Source organism: Podarcis tiliguerta (genome assembly GCF_965153285.1).
Source record: "Podarcis tiliguerta genome assembly, chromosome: 18".
Classification (NCBI taxonomy): Eukaryota; Metazoa; Chordata; class Lepidosauria; order Squamata; family Lacertidae; genus Podarcis; species Podarcis tiliguerta.
In genome coordinates, this window is record NC_139551.1 from 4,444,667 (window position 1) to 4,462,157 (window position 17,491).

General features: G+C 49.8%; 1 long non-coding RNA gene across 1 annotated transcript in view; it reads left to right on the forward strand.

Annotated features, from left to right (window-relative positions):
- Positions 1–17,491, forward strand: part of LOC310668664 — a 187,234-nt gene that overhangs the window by 147,080 nt on the left and 22,663 nt on the right. The window contains exon 2 of the long non-coding RNA XR_014506770.1: positions 12,077–12,169. This is a non-coding gene — a long non-coding RNA (uncharacterized lncRNA). The remainder of the gene's footprint in view (positions 1–12,076; positions 12,170–17,491) is intronic.

Consider the following 17,491-nt stretch of genomic DNA (forward strand, 5'->3'; position numbering starts at 1 on the left):
GCCACAGGACACAACCTGGACGGCTTTAGAAGAAGTTTGGGTGAAGGCTATGGATGGCATAGTCAGCCACTCTGGGGGATAGGGTGACGGATGAGGCAGGCCTGATTATTCAGCCTCTTCCGAGGTTCTTGGCTCTTAATGGTTTCAAAAGCAGGAGCTTTTGCAAAGTGCAGTGCTGCCTTGGTTCTCAAATGTCTTGGTACTCAAACAGCTTGGAACCCAAACACTGCAGACCCGGAAGTAAGTGTTCCAGTTTGCGAACTTTTTTCGGAAGCCGAACTTGCTCCGTTTTGGGTGTTACGTTTCCGATTTGATTTCCGATTTCTGTTTTTGCTATTAATTTTGCATTTTCATGGCTCTTTTTTGTTTCGCTTCTGTGACTGCGTGGAACCTGGTTCAGCTACTGATTGATTGATTGTGTGACTGCAGTACATCGTTCGTTGCTTTCGTTTTATGGATCGACGGTGTCGCTAGATAGTAAAATCCACGTTAAGCCGCCATCTTAGGGGTTGTTTTGAAAAGTCTGGAACGGATCAATCCGTTTTGCATTGCTTTCTATGGGAAAGCGTGCCTCGGTTTTGGAACGCTTTGGTTTTGGAACGGACTTCTGGGACGGATTCAGTTTGAGAACTGAGGTGCCCCTGTATTGCAGGACTGGAGGGAAGGGTGTTGGCAGTGTTATTCCTTTGAACTGGCAGCCACACTCGTCGTGCCAAAATAATGAGGACCCACTCATTGTAGCTGTCATTCCTATTAGCAGATGGGCGAGATCCGCCACTAACTAGTGGGATCTTTCTTTAGCATATGGAGAGAGAGAGAGAGAGAGAGAGAGTCGCTTATTTCTCTCTCCTCCATCGTGCTTCAAGCCAGCGCAAGGGAGACAGTGGTTTCAGTGGCGTAGCGTGGGTTGTCAGCACCCGGGGCAAGGCAAGTAATTTGCACCCCCTAACCCGGGGCAAGGCAAGTAATTTGCGCCCCCCCCCCGCTGCACTGTCCCTCCCCCAGATAGTCCCTCGCTCTCTCTCCGCACTGCACGCCTGGCACCCTCCCCTCCACAGTGGGCGGCGACCCGGCGGCTCGGATCGGATTCGCACAGCCAGCACTGCAGTGAGAGAGAGTGAGTGAGCCAGGTAGGGGCAGAGAGCTGCGAGTGCGAGCGCCCCCCCCCCGATGTTGTGCCCGGTGCAGCCGCCCCCCCCTGCACCCCCCACGCTACACCACTGAGTGGTTTCCCAGGAGAACCAGCCAAAAACAATCTTCGCCAGCAGCCCTGAGTCGCCCGCTTGGCAGATGTCTCTTTGATACTTGCGTGGCTTCTGCCACACACACACACACACCCTGCCGCCACCCCCTTCCATGCTGTGACATGCTTCTTTGCCCACAAGCGAACCGAGGGGGCCCCAGATCACAGAACAGGTGTCAACACCCACCTGGCAGGACATACGGTTGACGCGAAAAGACAAAGGTCACCCAAGCGGGGACGTTGCTGCCAATGTGGCCTCTGGAATTACGTGCGCTTTGGTGTGTTCCTTCTGATGCTTGCTTTCAGAAATCGGTTCTGGCGCTGGTTGGTTGCTTTCTGCTTTTTTGTTTTGGGTGGGAGGGCGCCGGAGCCAAGTGCTCAGAGACTTGAAGGCCTGGGAGGGCAGAGAATGGAGCCTGGGCGGTTGGGCAGAAAGGGGTTGCTCCAGATTCAGGGTCTGGAGTTTGGACAGGTCCGTCAAGAGCTGTGGTTCCCAATGGGGGGGGGAATTGATTTGGGGGGGCAATTTGAGAATGAGTTACAGTCGTAAAGGTAACGCGGGTGGCGCTGTGGGTTAAACCACAGAGCCTAGGACTTGCGGTTCGAATCCCCGCAATGACGGGGTGAGCTCCCGTTGCTCGGTCCCTGCTCCTGCCAACCTAGCAGTTCAAAAGCACGTCAAAGTGCAAGTAGATAAATAGGTACCGCTTCGGCGGGAAGGTAAACGGCGTTTCCGTGCGCTGCTCTGGTTCGCCAGAAGCGGCTTAGTCCTGCTGGCCACATGACCCGGAAGCCGTATGCCGGCTCCCTCGGCCAGTAAAGCGAGATGAGCGCCGCAACGCCAGAATCGGTGACGACTGGACCTATTGGTCAGGGGTCCCTTTACCTTATGACTGTAACTCAAGGGATGCGTGTGGCGCTGTGGGTTAAACCACAGAGCCTAGGACTTGCCGATCAGAAGGTAGGCGGGGGGGGGGGGGACATCAGGAGTTTAGAGATGCTTGGGTGGGGCATGACCCCCCAAAAAGGTTGGGAACCACTGGTCAAGAGTCAGGGGTGAGTTAATTATTATTATTATTATTATTATTATTATTATTATTATTATTATTTGTTTGTACCCTGCCCTCCCCGGTTAGGTGTTGTGTCCTGGTGAGCTGTGAGCAGCACAACTATTTCCACTTTTCAAGCGGCTCCGAAGCCCACTTCTGGGCAAAGCATTTGCCGGCTGCTTGTCAGATCTTTTAAGTCTGGAAATAGATTGCGACTCCTGCGAAGACTTGCTATTTCACAGCTTTGCTAAGTGACGCGGCTGCTCCTGACCTCTTGTTGGTACACTGCTGTGGCAAATGCTCCTTTCTCTCTCACACACAGACATACACAGCCCATTTTTCAACCTCCGCTTCTGCTAAAGTGCCCAGTTTTCTTCGGGAAAGTTTGGAGAATTTGCCGGCTGCGTCGACTCCAACCAAGGGAGGCGTCCTGGTGTGAGATTTCACCGCAGGGTCAAGCTGGACTCATGCCACAGCAAAAGAGCCCGCTGTAGCACTCCGACAGACGAGCTCTTCCCCAGACTCAACTCTCGGGCCGCGGACTCTCGTCCTGGCGCCCCTGACGCCATTTGCCTTCCCGCCAGAGCCGTACCTATTTATCTACTTGCACTTTGACGTGCTTTCGAACTGCTAGGTTGGCAGGAGCAGGGACCGAGCAACGGGAGCTCACCCCGTCATTGCGGGGATTCGAACCGCTGACCTTCTGATCGGCAAGCCCTAGGCTCTGTGGTTTAACCCACAGCGCCACCCGCGTCCTTTGAGTTACAGTCATACCTCGGGTTAAATATGCTTCAGGTTGAGCGTTTTCAATTTATGCTCCACGGCAACCCGGAAGTAATGGAACGCGTTAATTCCGGGTTTCGCCACTTGCGTATGCGCGGACGCTCAAAATGACATCACACGCATGCGCAGAAGCAGCGAAACATGACCCGCACACGTGCAGATGCGCAGTCGCGTGTTACGTTCTACTGAACCTGAGGTACCACTGTACAGTACTTCTTCTTAATTGTATTTCAGCTCAAGAATTACTTTGATAAAACACATATTTTATTATGTGCAAATGGCTTGGGATACCTATTAGGTCCATAAATTACCGTATAGCATATATTCAACACAAAAAATATCCAGCAACAATTTGTTGTTGGCAAAGGACAACTGGACGTAGAAAGGGCCCCGTTATCTTCCGTAGATAAGGGCCTCATCACACCTAAATCTGACCCTGGAAATAAGTGAAAACGCTAGCAGAATTAAGTGAATTCAACAGTATTTAGGAGGAAATATGATTGGGGGACGGGATCAAATGGCTACAACAGAATATGCAGAAATCACGGGAAAATTTTAAAGAACCGTGGACGGGGGAGAAGAGAATTTGATGTATGTATTATAACAAGGTTAGATATTCAATGGTGGAATGTATTATTGGAAAATGACAATAAAAATATTATTTTTAAAAAGACAGGTGACCCTTTGCGGTTCTGTGACTTCCTCCTTCGCAGGTGCCCCCTCTGTGCGATACAAGTCAAGAGGGGGCCACTGTGCGCACAGTTCATAGCTGTCAAGCGTCCCTTATTTGGCGGGAAAGTCCCTTATCCCAGCGCTGTGTCCCGCTGCTGTCCCTTATCGATGATGTCCCTTAAATTTCCCGGTTTCAAAGGAAGCAGCTCCTCTCCCTCCCTCCCTGCCGGCGAGGGAGGAGGGAGGCTCCAACTGGGTTGCTTGGCTGCGTTGCTCAACCAATAAGGCGTCTAAGAACGACTGGGGGTGGAGCTTGCATGCCTTGTGCCGATCAAATCGCCGCGTTGCCTGGGGACTCGCCTTTGCTCAGCGCTTCCCAGCAGAGAGGTGACGGTGGTTTTCCTTGCTGCATCCCCTTTGCCGGGTTGCTGCGCTGTTGGAACCACCGCCTGAGGCTTCGTTTGGCTGCTGGCTGGGCTTCCTGCCTTTGGCTCGGAGGGGCTCAGAAGTTGAACATACCTGTGCCTGGAAAATCCCTTATTTTGGCTGCTGATCCCTTATTTTTGAGGCTGCTGGTCCCTTATTTTCAAATCTGTAAGTTGACAGCTATGACACAGTTGTCCAAGCTCCCCAAACAGGTAAAAGGTGCTCAGAATCGCGTGGGAGAAAGAGCAAAGGGTGGCTTTCGTCTGAACGCTTCCTATTTTAGTCTCTCAGCCAATTAGCCAAGCCTGGCAGGCTTGCTGCTTCCGAGTCGTTTAACACGGAGGTGCAAATGAGCGCCGTTGCTCACTCTGGCTGGATTTCCTTTCTCCGTCTCATTTATTTTATTAAGGGAGAAATCTGAGCGCCTCTCTCTTTCATTTAACTCAGATATATGCGCGCGGCTGTCCCTTTGCATAGCTGTCAACTTACAGATTTGAAAATAAGGCATGTACTGTAGACTTGAGTCCTGTTGCACAGGGGTTAGAATGTTGTTGTTGTTGAGTCGTTTAGTCGTGTCTGCCTCTTTGTGACCCCCTGGACCAGAGCACGCCAGGCACCCCTGTCTTCCACTGCCTCCCGCAGTTTGGTCAAACTCATGCTGGTCTCTTCGAGAACACTGTCCCACCATCTCGTTCTCCATCGTCCCCTTCTCCTTGTGCCCTCCATCTTTCCCAACATCAGGGTATTTTCCAGGGAGTCTTCTCTTCTCATGAGGTGGCCAAAGTATTGGAGCCTCAGCTTCACGATTTGTCCTTCCAGTGAGCACTCAGGGCTGATTTCCTTCCGAATGGAGAGGTTTGATCTCCTTGCAGTCCATGGGACTCTCAAGAGTCTCCTCCAGCACCAGAATTCAAAAGCATCCATTCTTCAGCAATCAGCCTTCTTTATGGTCCAGCTCTCACTTCCATACATCACAGCTGGGAAAACCATAGCTTGAACTATACGGACCTTTGTTGGCAAGGTGATGTCATGCTTTGTTTTGTTTTTAGCCCTGAACACCCCCCCCCCAAAAAAAACCCCGGCACTTTCCTTCTTCCGTAAAAAAAGCTCAGTAAGTGTGTCCTGAACCCCTAAGCAGAACGTCTAAGTGCACAGCGTTGCCTTATGACCCCCCACAGCTTCACACGTGCCCTTTTAATTATCCCACGGACTTGAAATGTTTTATACTGTGATGCCAATAAAGGTATTTGATTAAATTGGAGGGGGGGGGGACATGGTTCTCCCTGGCACATGTGACTGTAAAGGCAGAGGATAGCCATTGTGGCTGGTAGCTGCTGAAATCCTCCTCCTCCTCTTTTGCCCAGTCCTCTTTCAAAGCCTTGCAAGTCTGTAACAGTCCCTGACTCCTACCGGAAGGAGTTCCGCAGTTCAACGATGCACCACTTGAAAGCATCTTATTTTCTCGGTCCCGAATCTTCTAACCGTTTCTGTGCACCCCGTCCTCTTTTTATTTTCCTTTCCTTTCCGCCTGCCGTGCAAAAGTCGCCATCCGCACCCGCCCGCCCTGGCCATGCTTTTAAATGGGTCTGAATTGTCCCTGTAGATGCAACCTGGAGATTGATAGAAAGGACACAATCAAGACTTCTCAGTGACTCATGCTTCAGGGGTCATTAAAGCACTTTGCACAATCCCCGAGACTTGAATTTGAAAGTGCTAACTCTGCTCTCTCCTGTGTCCAACCTCTCAGTCCATTATGGCCTCCCCCCCCCCCAGTCCAGCTTCAAACACCCCCACAAACATTTTCTATTTTAAGAGCCAAGGGCAATGGCAATGGAAGTAAAAGGAATCTGATTCTGTTTGGACTGAAAGGCGAGCGCAGGCAATTCGCGCTCTCCGAAGCAATGTGTGAATCAAAACGGCAGCCGTCCTTTGAAATTCACCATTCCCCGAGGTCCTCCAGAGCAAAATTGCATAGAGCTACGGCTAGGCTTCAGCGAAATGCAGATATTAGTAAAAAAATACCGTATTTTTCGCTCTATAAGATGCACCAGACCACAAGACGCACCTAGTTTTTGGAGGAGAAAAACAAGGGAAAATATATTCTGAATCTCAGAAGCCAGAACAGCAAGAGGGATCGCTGTGCAGTGAAAGCAGCAATCCCTCTTGCTGTTCTGGCTTCTGGGATAGCTGCGCAGCCTGCATTCGCTCCATAAGACGCACTCACATTTCCCCTTGCTTTTTAGGAGGGGGAAAAGTGAGTCATAGAGCAAAAAATACGGTAATAATAATGCAAGAATGTGTTATGGTAAGGAAACGGGCTTTGGGGAAAACCTGTATATTAAGCAAGAATGCATACTGAAATGTCTACGTTGGGAAAAGAAGAGAATCATAGACTTGGAAGGGAACCCAAAGGCCATCTAGACCAAGAATCACAGCTAAAATATCCGACCCAAATTCACTTTAAAAACCTGCAAGGAAGGAGAGTCCACTGCCTTTTGAAGGGGTCTGTTGCACCGTTGAACAGCTCCTACTGCCAGAAAGTTCTTCTCAGTGTTTAATCAGAATATCCTTTCTTGTAACTTGAAGCCATTGGTACAGGGCTTACTCTCCAGAGCAGGAGAAAACAAGCTTATTCCTTCCATCGGTAGGCTTTGTGGGTGCTGGGTTCTGAGCCCAGAAAGGGGGACCGCCTGTAAGATTTGGGTATTTATACCTGTGCGCTCATCTGGGCAGAAGGTTGATCGCCAAAGAATGGATGCTTTTGAATTCTGGTGCTGGAGGAGACTCTTGAGAGTCCCATGGACTGCAAGAAGACCAAACCTTTCCATTCTGAAGGAAATCAGCCCTGAGTGCTCACTGGAAGGACAGATCCTGAAGCTGAGGCTCCAAGACTTTGGCCATGAGAAGAGAAGACTCCCTGGAAAAGACCCTGATGTTGGGAAAGGTGGAGGGTACAAGGAGAAGGGGACGACGGAGGACGAGATGGTGGGACAGTGTTCTCAAAGCTACCAGCATGAGTTTGACCAAACTGCGGGAGGCAGTGGAAGACAGGAGGGCCTGGCGTGCTCTGGTCCAGGGGGTCACGAAGAGGTGGACACGACTCAACAACAACAACACTTTTATTTTGTTCCATGAAGGAAGGACTATCAAAGGGGGATGGTTTCCTGCAATAGTTACGATCCAGTAAAGCTGCCCTGAACCCTCGGACGGTCTCTCCTCCCTCTCCTGCAAGGGCAGGAAGCAGTTACCGGCCCCACCATCAGGAGGCGCTGCAGGGCTAAACACTGGAGGCGGAATTAACCCTCATCTCACTCTGTTCCCGACCTTTGCAACAATTGCGCAGGGCGGAAGGAGATGCCCCCAACTGCTGACCTTTATAAAATCTCCATTAATTGCGCCCTCCTCTCCCTCTCGCAACCTCTGCCGACCCCCGACCCGCCTGCAGTCGCCCGGCGTCCGCTAATTATCCCGTCTCAGCCGATCACCCACCAAATAGCATTGCAGTTAATTGGGTGCTGCAAAGGCGCTTTGCAGGGTAATTAAAACTGAACGGATTGGGGGGCCAGAGTTTGATGAAAGCCTCCAGCAATTTGGGGGGGGAGCAAAAAAATAATAATCAAAGTTATCAAAGAAATAATAATAATGAGAAGGCCAAGAAGTTAAATTCAGAAGGTTGGAAGGTTATCCTCAGTACAAATCTCCATACAGTGGTACCTCGGGTTAAGTACTTAATTCGTTCCGGAGGTCCGTACTTAACCTGAAACTGTTCTTAACCTGAAGCACCACTTTAGCTAATGGGGCCTCCTGCTGCTGCCGCGCCGCCGGAGCACGATTTCTGTCCTCATCCTGAAGCAAAGTTCTTAACCTGAAGCACTATTTCTGGGTTAGCGGAGTCTGTAACCTGAAATGTATGTAACCTGAAGCGTATGTAACCCAAGGTACCACTGTATATGAAGGTTGGAGTGGGGGGGCATGACTCTGCCCCCAGTCGGCCCTTTCCCTGTAACTGAATGACCACTAAACAACAGTGAATGATAATAATAATAATAATAATAATAACAACAACAACAACAACTACTACTACTACTACTACTACTACTACTACTACTACTTATACCCCACCCATCTGGCCAGGCCTTCCCAGTCACTCTGGGCGGCTCCCAACAGAATATTTAAAAAATAAAATAAAGCATTCAATATTAAAAACTTCCCTAAACAGGGCTACCTCCAGATGTCTTCTAAAAGTTAGATAGTTGTTTATCTCCTTGACATCTGATGGGAGGGCGTTCCACAGGACGGGTGCCACCACTAAGAAGGCCCTCTGCCTGGTTCCCTGCAACCTTGCTTCTTGCAGGGAGGGAACCACCAGAAGGCTCTTGGAGCTGGATCTCAGTGTCTGGGCTGGATGATGGGGGTGGAGATACAGGGCTGTTTAGGGCTTTGAAGGTCAACACCAACACTTTGAATTGTGCTTGGAAACGTACTGGGAGCCAATGTAGGTCTTTCAGGACCGGTGTTATATGGTCTCAGCGGCCACTCCCAGTCACCAGTCTAGCTGCTGCATTCTGGATTAGTTGCAGTTTCCAGGTCACCCTCAAAGGTAGCCCAACGTAGAGCATATTGCAGGAGTCCAAGCGGGAGATAACTAGAGCATGCACCACTCTGGCCAGACAGTCTGCGGTCAGGGAGGGTCTCACCCTGCGTACCAGATGGAGCTCTGAATTGACAGAATTGACCTGCGCCTCCATGGAGTCCAAAATGACTCCCAGGCTTCGCACCTGGTCTCAGTGGCCACTCCCAGTCACCTGTCTAGCTGCTGCATTCTGGATTAGCTGTAGTTTCCGGGTCACCTTCAAAGGCAGCCCCAGCTTCAAAGTTGGGCACCAGCTTAGCTGCAGGAGTTGCATAAAACGAGGCGTACAGAAGATGTCTTCCAATTGCTTTTGGGACTCCACTTTGGATTTGTGTAGTATTTACTCTTGAGCCAGTGTGGCGTAGTGGTTAAGAGCGGTAGACTCGTAATCTGGGGAACCGGGTTCGCGTCTCCGCTCCTCCACATGCAGCTGCTGGGTGACCTTGGGCCAGTCACACTTCTCTGAAGTCTCTCAGCCCCACTCACCTCACAGAGTGTTTGTTGTGGGGGAGGAAGGGAAAGGAGAATGTGAGCCGCTTTGAGACTCCTTAAAGGGAGTGAAAGGCGGGATATCAAATCCAAACTCTTCTTTTCTTCTTCTGACGACATCCCGCAAGTCAGCGGAGGTTTAGGATCCCCCCATATTCCATCAGGCTGCCTCTGCAGGAGAGACTGAGCCGCTAATGGGTCAGAGACGCAATGGCGGTTCAATTCCCCATTGGACCTCCTCCTTTTTAATTTTCTCCTGGCCTCCAGCCATAGCCCAAACCTTTACGCCCTGCACAGAGGCCAACCAGAGACTATAGAAAAGCAAAGCAGCTAGTAAGCCTGACCTTTATTAAACCGTTCCAACAGGGTCCTCGCTCACCCCACAAGGAGGGAGGAGAGGAACCCAGAACATTGGTGCGCAAGCCCTTTTGAAATTGCCCACCCTTTAGCCCAAGACCACCCCCTAAAACATCACGCATACATCACAGAAGGAGGCGGTCTGCAGCAGAAATCCTGTCTGCCAGGATACCTGATAATGGTCACTGATTGCATTACCGGGGCAGCCTGGGTATTCTTTTGTGATGGTAAATACTTTCAGTTCCTGAGTCCAGGTCACAGGCTCCCCCTTTGTTGTTGTTTAGTGGTGTCCGCCTCTTCGTGACCCCCTGGACCAGAGCATGCCAGGCACTCCTGTCTCCCACTGCCTCCCGCAGTTTGGTCAAACTCATGCTGGTAGCTTCGAGAACACTGTCCCACCATCTCGTCCTCCGTCGTCCCCTTCTCCATCTTTTCCAGCACCAGGGTCTTTTCCAGGGAGTCTTCTCTTCTCATGAGGTGGCCAAAGTCTTGAAGCCTCAGCTTCAGGATCTGTCCTTCTAGTGAGCACTCAGGGCTGATTTCCTTCCGAATGGAGAGGTTTGATCTTCTTGCAGTCCAAGGGACTCTCAAGAGTCTCCTCCAGCACCAGAATTCAAAAGCATCCATTCTTCGGCGATCAGCCTTCTTGATGGTCCAGCTCTCACTTCCATACATCACTACTGGGAAAACCATAGCTATAACTATACGGACACATACATACAGTAAGTATATAAACCACATGTCTGAAATACTACTGGAGAGCCAATTTGACTCTCCCAATGACCTCAAATATTCCTCTGCACTAAGGGAGGCAAATGGGGAAAGCCTTCCCATTGTCTTTTCGCTTACAAATCCTGTATTAAGGGCGTATTTGTGTATGAATAGGGCCAGTCTGTGACCTGGACCCAGGAACTAAAAGTATTTACCATCACAAAAGAATGCCCAGGCAATGCAATCAGTGACCATTATCAGGTATCCTGGCAGACAGGATTTCTGCCACAGACCCCCTCCTTCTGTAAGTCTGAGAACATTTCATTTATATCTTTGAGACCTTAAAGTCTTATGACAGCGGTTTGCTGCCGAAATAGTGAGCTCCAACGCTCAATTGCAAAAATAGGTGACCCCCTCCTCTCTCTCCCTCCCCTTCCCCTCTTCGGTGCCGGATTTTGCAGCGATGAAAAGATTCTCAGGTCTCGAGCTGCTACTCTGGGATTATTGCTGTTATTCCTATAGGTCCTTTTCTTTCAGAGATGTGCTTCAGAAAATACTGAAGCTTGCTAGGGGTTCTTCTGTTGGCGAGGGTCAGAACAATCCTCCTTGCTTCCCCCCGCCCCCTAAAAAACCCCCGAAACGTACAAACAAACCGAGACGACAGAGGAAACTTGGAGCTGAGCACCTGAAGTACCTGTTAACCTTTCTGTTTTGTCATCCACCTCTGTTTTTTGCCATTTGCCCGCCGGAATAGGAATAAAAAGCTGAGCGGCAAAGCCACACATGCAGAGAGAGAGATGATAAGAAAAGTTTCTTCCTGTTCCCAGTTCCCATGGAAACAAGTCATTTACTTCCACACTGAGAAGTTCAAACCGGCGTCTGAGGGTAAGGGTATCTCCTTCGCTTGCTGGCTTCAAAGGCCTCTTGCTCAAAATCGCCATTTGATAGCAGCAGCGGCGGCTTCTTCACACTCGCCTTAAAGTCTGCACTGGAATGAAAACAACCAGATCTAGATGTGCTTTGCTTCCGGCTTGCTAGTTTGCATTTATTTTTGCAGTTTTATCTTGCCAGTTTCCTCCAAGGAGCTGCTCCTCATTTAACAACAAAGCTGACTGATTTAATAAGGCACAAATATAATCCAGAAACAATGGAAATGTTTAAACGATTATTTATGTCGACAAAGATTAAGTGTAAGGTATTGGTTGTGTTTAAGGGACGCGGGTGGCGCTGTGGGTTAAACCACAGAGCCTAGGGTTTGCCGATCAGAAGGTTGGCGGTTCGAATCCCCGCAATGACGGGGTGAGCTCCCGTTGCTCGGTCCCTGCTCCTGCCAACCTAGCAGTTCGAAAGCACGCCAGTGCAAGTAGATAAATAGGTACCACTCCGGCGGGAAGGTAAATGGTGTTTCTGTGCACTGCTCTGTTTCGCCAGAAGCGGCTTAGTCCTGCTGGCCACAGGACCCAGAAGCTGTACGCCGGCTCCCTCGGCCAGTAAAGCGAGATGAGCGCCGCAACCCCAGAGTCAGTCACGACTGGACCTAATGGTCAGGGGTCCCTTTACCTTTACCTGCTGGTTGTGTTTAGAATAGATTTATGAAAGATTTAGAAAACTTACTGATTAGCATATTTGTATGAGGCAGTCTGCGGGCAGGTAGGGTCTCATTCTGCGTACCAGATGGAGCTGATAAACATCTGCCCTGGACAGAGAATTGAGCTGCGCCTCCATGGACAGCTGTGAGTCCAAAATGACTCCCAGGCTGCGCACCTGGTCCTTCAGGGGCACAGGTACCCCATTCAGGACCAGGGAGTCCCCCACACCTGCCCGCCTCCTGTCCCCCAAAATCTGTACTTCTGTCTTGTCAGGATTCAACCTCAATCTGTTAGCCCCCATCCATCCTCCAACCGCCACCAGGCACTCACACAGGACCTTCACCTGAGAGAGATATGCATAAAAAAAATACTTTGAGTTTCATATTATAAATATCGGTGGTGTTATAAGAAAAACTTGCTCCTTTTCCCTAATGGGGTACCCAAGAGCCCACATAGAGTCCTTAAGTCAGTTCCCTGTCGGTAAGAGGAAATAACAGAGGCCAACCAGAGACTATTGAGAAGCAAAGCGGCTAGTAACGCTGATCTTTATTAAACTGTTGCAACAGGGTCCTCACTCACCACACGCAGGAGGGAGGAGAGGAACCCAGAACAGTGGTGTACAAGCCATTTTGAAATTGCCCACCCTGTAGCCCAAGACCACCCCCTAAAACATCATGCATACATCACAGAAGGAGGCGGTCTGCGGCAGAAATCCTGTCTGCCAGGATACCTGATAATGGTCACTGATTGCATTACCTGGGCAGCCTGGTCATTCTTTTGTGATGGTAAATACTTTCAGTTCCTGAGTCCAGGTCACAGGCTGGCCCTATTCATACACAAATACGCCCTTAATACAGGATTTGTAAGCGAAAAGACAACGGGAAGGCTTTCCCCATTTGCCTCCCTTAGTGCAGAGGAATATTTGAGGTCACTGGGAGAGTCAAATTGGCTCTCCTGTACTATTTCAGACACGTGGTTTATATACTTACTGTATGTATGTGTCCGTATAGTTATAGCTCTGGTTTTCCCAGGAGTGATGTATGGAAGTGAGAGCTGGGCTGATCGCCGAAGAATGGATGCTTTTGAATTCTGGTGCTGGAGGAGACTCCTGAGAGTCCCATGGACTGCAAAAAGATCAAACGTCTCCATTCTGAAGGAAATCAGCCCTGAGTGCTCACGGGAAGGACAGATCCTGAAGCTGAGGCTCCAAGACTTTGGCCACTTTATGAGAGGAGAAGATTCCCTGGAAAAGACCCTGATGTTGGGAAAGATGGAGGGCACAAGGAGAAGGGGACGACGGAGGACGAGATGATTGGATAGTGTCCTCGAAGCTACGAACATGCGTTTGACCAAACTGCGGGAGGCAGTGGAAGACAGGGGTGCCTGGCGTGCTCTGGTCCAGGGGGTCACGAAGAGTCGGGCACGACTAAACGACTCAACAACAACAACAAGTATGTATGTGTTTGACTTGCAAATTTGTGAACATTTCATTTATATATTGGAGACCTTGTTGTCTTATGACAGCGGTTTGCTGCTGAAATAGTGAGATCCAACGCTCAACTGCAAAAATAGGTGAACCCCCTCTCTCTCTCTCCCCCCCCCCCCCCGAGCCAAAGGAAATCAGGCCTGGCTCTAAAATCAAAATCTCTCTCCTTCCGGATGACAGTTAAGACTTCACAAAGAACCCATTAAGATCTCTATCAAGTGCCTTTCTCTTGCCCCTGATAGCAGTTACTCGGGCTTTGTGTGCTTGTGTGGTTATCAAATTTCCTCTGGGGTTGCTCCTGTTTAGTGTGTGTGTCTGTGTGTGTGTGTGTAGCTGCTGGTAGGAGAACTAATTAGTTTTAATCCTGAAAGATGCACAGGAATGGAGCTGGCAGAAAGAGTGGACCTGTTTTTATTCCTCCTAACCTCGCTTCGGGGATGCGGGTGGCGCTGTGGGTTAAACCACAGAGCCTAGGACTTGCCTAGGTTCGAATCCCCGTGGCGGGGTGAGCTCCCGTTGCTCGGTCCCTGCTCCTGCCAACCTAGCAGTTCGAAAGCATGCCAGTGCAAGTAGATAAATAGGTACCGTTCCAGCGGGAAGGTAAACGGTGTTTCCGTGCGCTGCTCTGGTTCGCCAGAAGCAGCTCGGTCCTGCTGGCCACATGACCCGGAAGTTGTACGCCGGCTCCCTCGGCCAATAAAGCGAGATGAGCGCCGCAAGCCCAGAGTAGGTCACGACTGGACCTAATGGTCAGGGGGTCCCTTTACCTTTTAACCTCGCTTTGAGGAAATACATAGGCACGGGCAAAGGCCGCAAGACCGATCTGAGGCCCAGTTCTTGCGCTTGGCACAAACCATCAGGCAGCGGCTGTGCCAATAGCTGCCCACTGGTTTCTTGGATCGCAGGGGTTGGACTGGATGACCCCTGCCATCCCTTCCAGCTCTGAAATTCTATTATTCTAAATTCCCCCCACAATAATGTATCCGAGAGCCAGTGTGGTGTAGTGGTTAAGAGCGGTGGACTTGTAATCTGGTGAACCGGGTTCGATTCATCGCTCCTCCACCTGCAGCTGCTGGGTGACCTTGGGCTAGTCACACTTAGAATCATAGAATCATAGAATCATAGAGTTGGAAGAGACCACAAGGGCCATCGAGTCCAACCCCCTGCCAAGCAGGAAACACCACCAGAGCACTCCTGACATATGGTTGTCAAGCCTCTGCTTAAAGACCTCCAAAGAAGGAGACTCCACCACACTCCTTGGCAGCAAATTCCACTGTCAAACAGCTCTTACTGTCAGGAAGTTCTTCCTAATGTTGAGGTGGAATCTTCTTTCTTGTAGTTTGGATCCATTGCTCCGTGTCCGCTTCTCTGGAGCAGCAGAAAACAACCTTTCTCCCTCCTCTATGTGACATCCTTTTATATATTTGAACAGGGCTTCTCTGAAGTCTCTCAGCCTCATTCGCCTCACAGAGTGTTTGTTGTGGGGGAGGAAGGGAAAGGAGAATGTTAGCCGCTTGGAGACTCCTTCGGGTAGTGATAAAGCGGGATATCAAATCCAAACTCTTCTTCTTCTTCCTCCTCCTCCTCCTCCTTTTTCCTGCCTCTGTCAGGGATGGAGATGGATGGCGGCTAACAGATTGAGGTTGAATCCTGACAAGACAGAAGTACTGTTTTTTGGAGACAGGGGCCGGGCAGGTGTGGAGGAGTTCCTGGTCCTGAATGGGGTGACTGCGCCCCTGAAGGACCAGGTGTGCAGCCTGGGAGTCATTCCGGACTCACAGCTGTCCATGGAGGCGCAGGTCAATTCTGTGTCCAGGGCAGCTGTCTACCAGTTCCATCTGGTACGCAAAATGAGACCCTACCTGCCCGCAGACTGGCCTGGCCAGAGTGGTGCATGCTCTGGTTATCTCCCGCTTAGACTACTGCCATGTGCTCTCCATGGGGCTCCCTTTGAAGGTGACCCGGAAACTACAACTAATCCAGAACGCGGCAACTAGACTGGGGACCGGGAACAGCCACCGAGACCACATAACACCGGTCTTGAAAGACCTACATTGGCTCCCAGTACGTTTCCAAGCACAATTCAAAGTCTTGGTGCTGACCTTTAAAGCCCTAAACGGCCTCAGCCCAGTAGACCTGAAGGAGCATCTCCACCCCCATTGTTCTGCCCGGATGCTGAGGTCCAGCGCCGAGGGCCTTCTGGTGGTTCCCTCCCTGTGAGAAGCAAAGTTAAGGGAACCAGGCAGAGGGCCTTCTCGGTGGTGGCGCCCTCCCTGTGGAACACCCTCCCATTAGATGCCAAGGAAATAAACAACTATCTGACTTTTAGAAGACATCTGAAAGCAACCCTGTTTAGGGTATAAATATTATTATTATTATTATTATTATTATTATTATTATTATTATTAGGGAAGTTTTTAATGTTTTATGTTTTATTGTGTGTTGGGAGCTGCCCAGTTTTCATGTTATTTTATTTTTTTAAAGCAACTAGAAGAAAAATACTATGTTGGGAAGATCTCACACAGATGAAGGGAAGCGGTGGGGAGGAGGGAGGGTTAGGTTGAATTTGGGAAATAAAATAATATATGGGAAAGCAAAGGATATAATAGATTCTTATAGAATCGTAATATATTGTAACCAGAATAGAAGTTCAAAAGTGGAAAGTATTTTTAGTATTTTCATTATTTTAACAGTTATCATTATTTCTTATCGGTAGAAGGCAAGGTTAACTTAGACTTCTTTGTTTGGCTGTCTGTATAATATTCTTAAGTCAATTTTAAAAAAAGACCAAAACTGTTTCCTCAATCAATAGTCATATCAATGAACCCAAGCCAGTGGGAAAACACACAGCGAACGGGTTTAATGTTGCGGTGCTAAATGCAAAGTTGAATACAGTGGTACCTCTGGTTACGTACTTAATTCGTTCTGGAGGTCCGTTCTTAACCTGAAACTGTTCTTAACCTGAAGCACCACTTTAGCTAATGGGGCCTCCTGCTGCTGCTGCGCCGCCGGAGCACGATTTCTGTTCTCATCCTGAAGCAAAGTTCTTAACCCAAGGTACTATTTCTGGGTTAGCGGAGTATGTAACCTGAAGCGTATGTAACCCGAGGTACCACTGTAGGGCCCTGCAGTTATGGCAGAGGGTGAGTCTAGCCGGCGTTCCGATTTTCCAAGCAGGCGAATCCACCGATTGGCTAGAAAAGATGATGTCACAAGCTACGCAACCGAGTCGGCCATGACATCATGAACGTTCCGATGAAGCGAGCGCGAGAAGCAAGGCAGCAAACGTCGTCACAGGGAACACAGGGAAGGATAAGAAGGTTTGGGCAGTGCCCAAATTGTCTGTGGGGCAAACCGCCATTGGTTTGGTCTCGGGTCGCCGTTGCGACAGCGACATCGCTTGGAGTTGCCTGGCTGGCTTCCGTTTTAAGGGTGAAGTTGTGCTGCCCCCTGGAGGCCCAGCAAAGGACCTGCAATTGCACGGCTCCTGATTGGCTCTTCCAGAAGACGCGAAGACAAGAGGAGTAGCTGCTCGGTTGAATAGAAGACTCCTGGAGGAAGAAGATCAGAGATCAGCGGTAGATAAAGGATGGACAAATCAGCCAATATCCATTTCTCTGTTTCTCATCCCCCCCCCCCTTCTCCACATTTCCTCAGTAATCTGTGATTTATTTTTATATCATCTATAAAAAAAAAACTCACTAAGATTTGTCAGTGAGAACTTCTCCTAATACACACATTTTTATATGCAATTCTCCTTAATATTAGGGATGCGGGTGGCGCTGTGGGTTAAACCACAGAGCCAGGGACTTGCCGATCAGTAGGTTGGTGGTTCAAGTCCCCGCAATGACGGGGTGAGCTCCCTGCTCCTGCCAACCTAGCAGTTCGGAAGCATGTTAAAGTGCAAGTAGATAAATAGGTACCACTCCAGCGGGAAGGTAAACGGCATTTCCGTGCGCTGCTCTGGTTCGCCAGAAGCGGCTCAGTCCTGCTGGCCACATGACCCGGAAGCTGTACGCCAGCTCCCTCGGCCAGTAAAGCGAGATGAGCGCC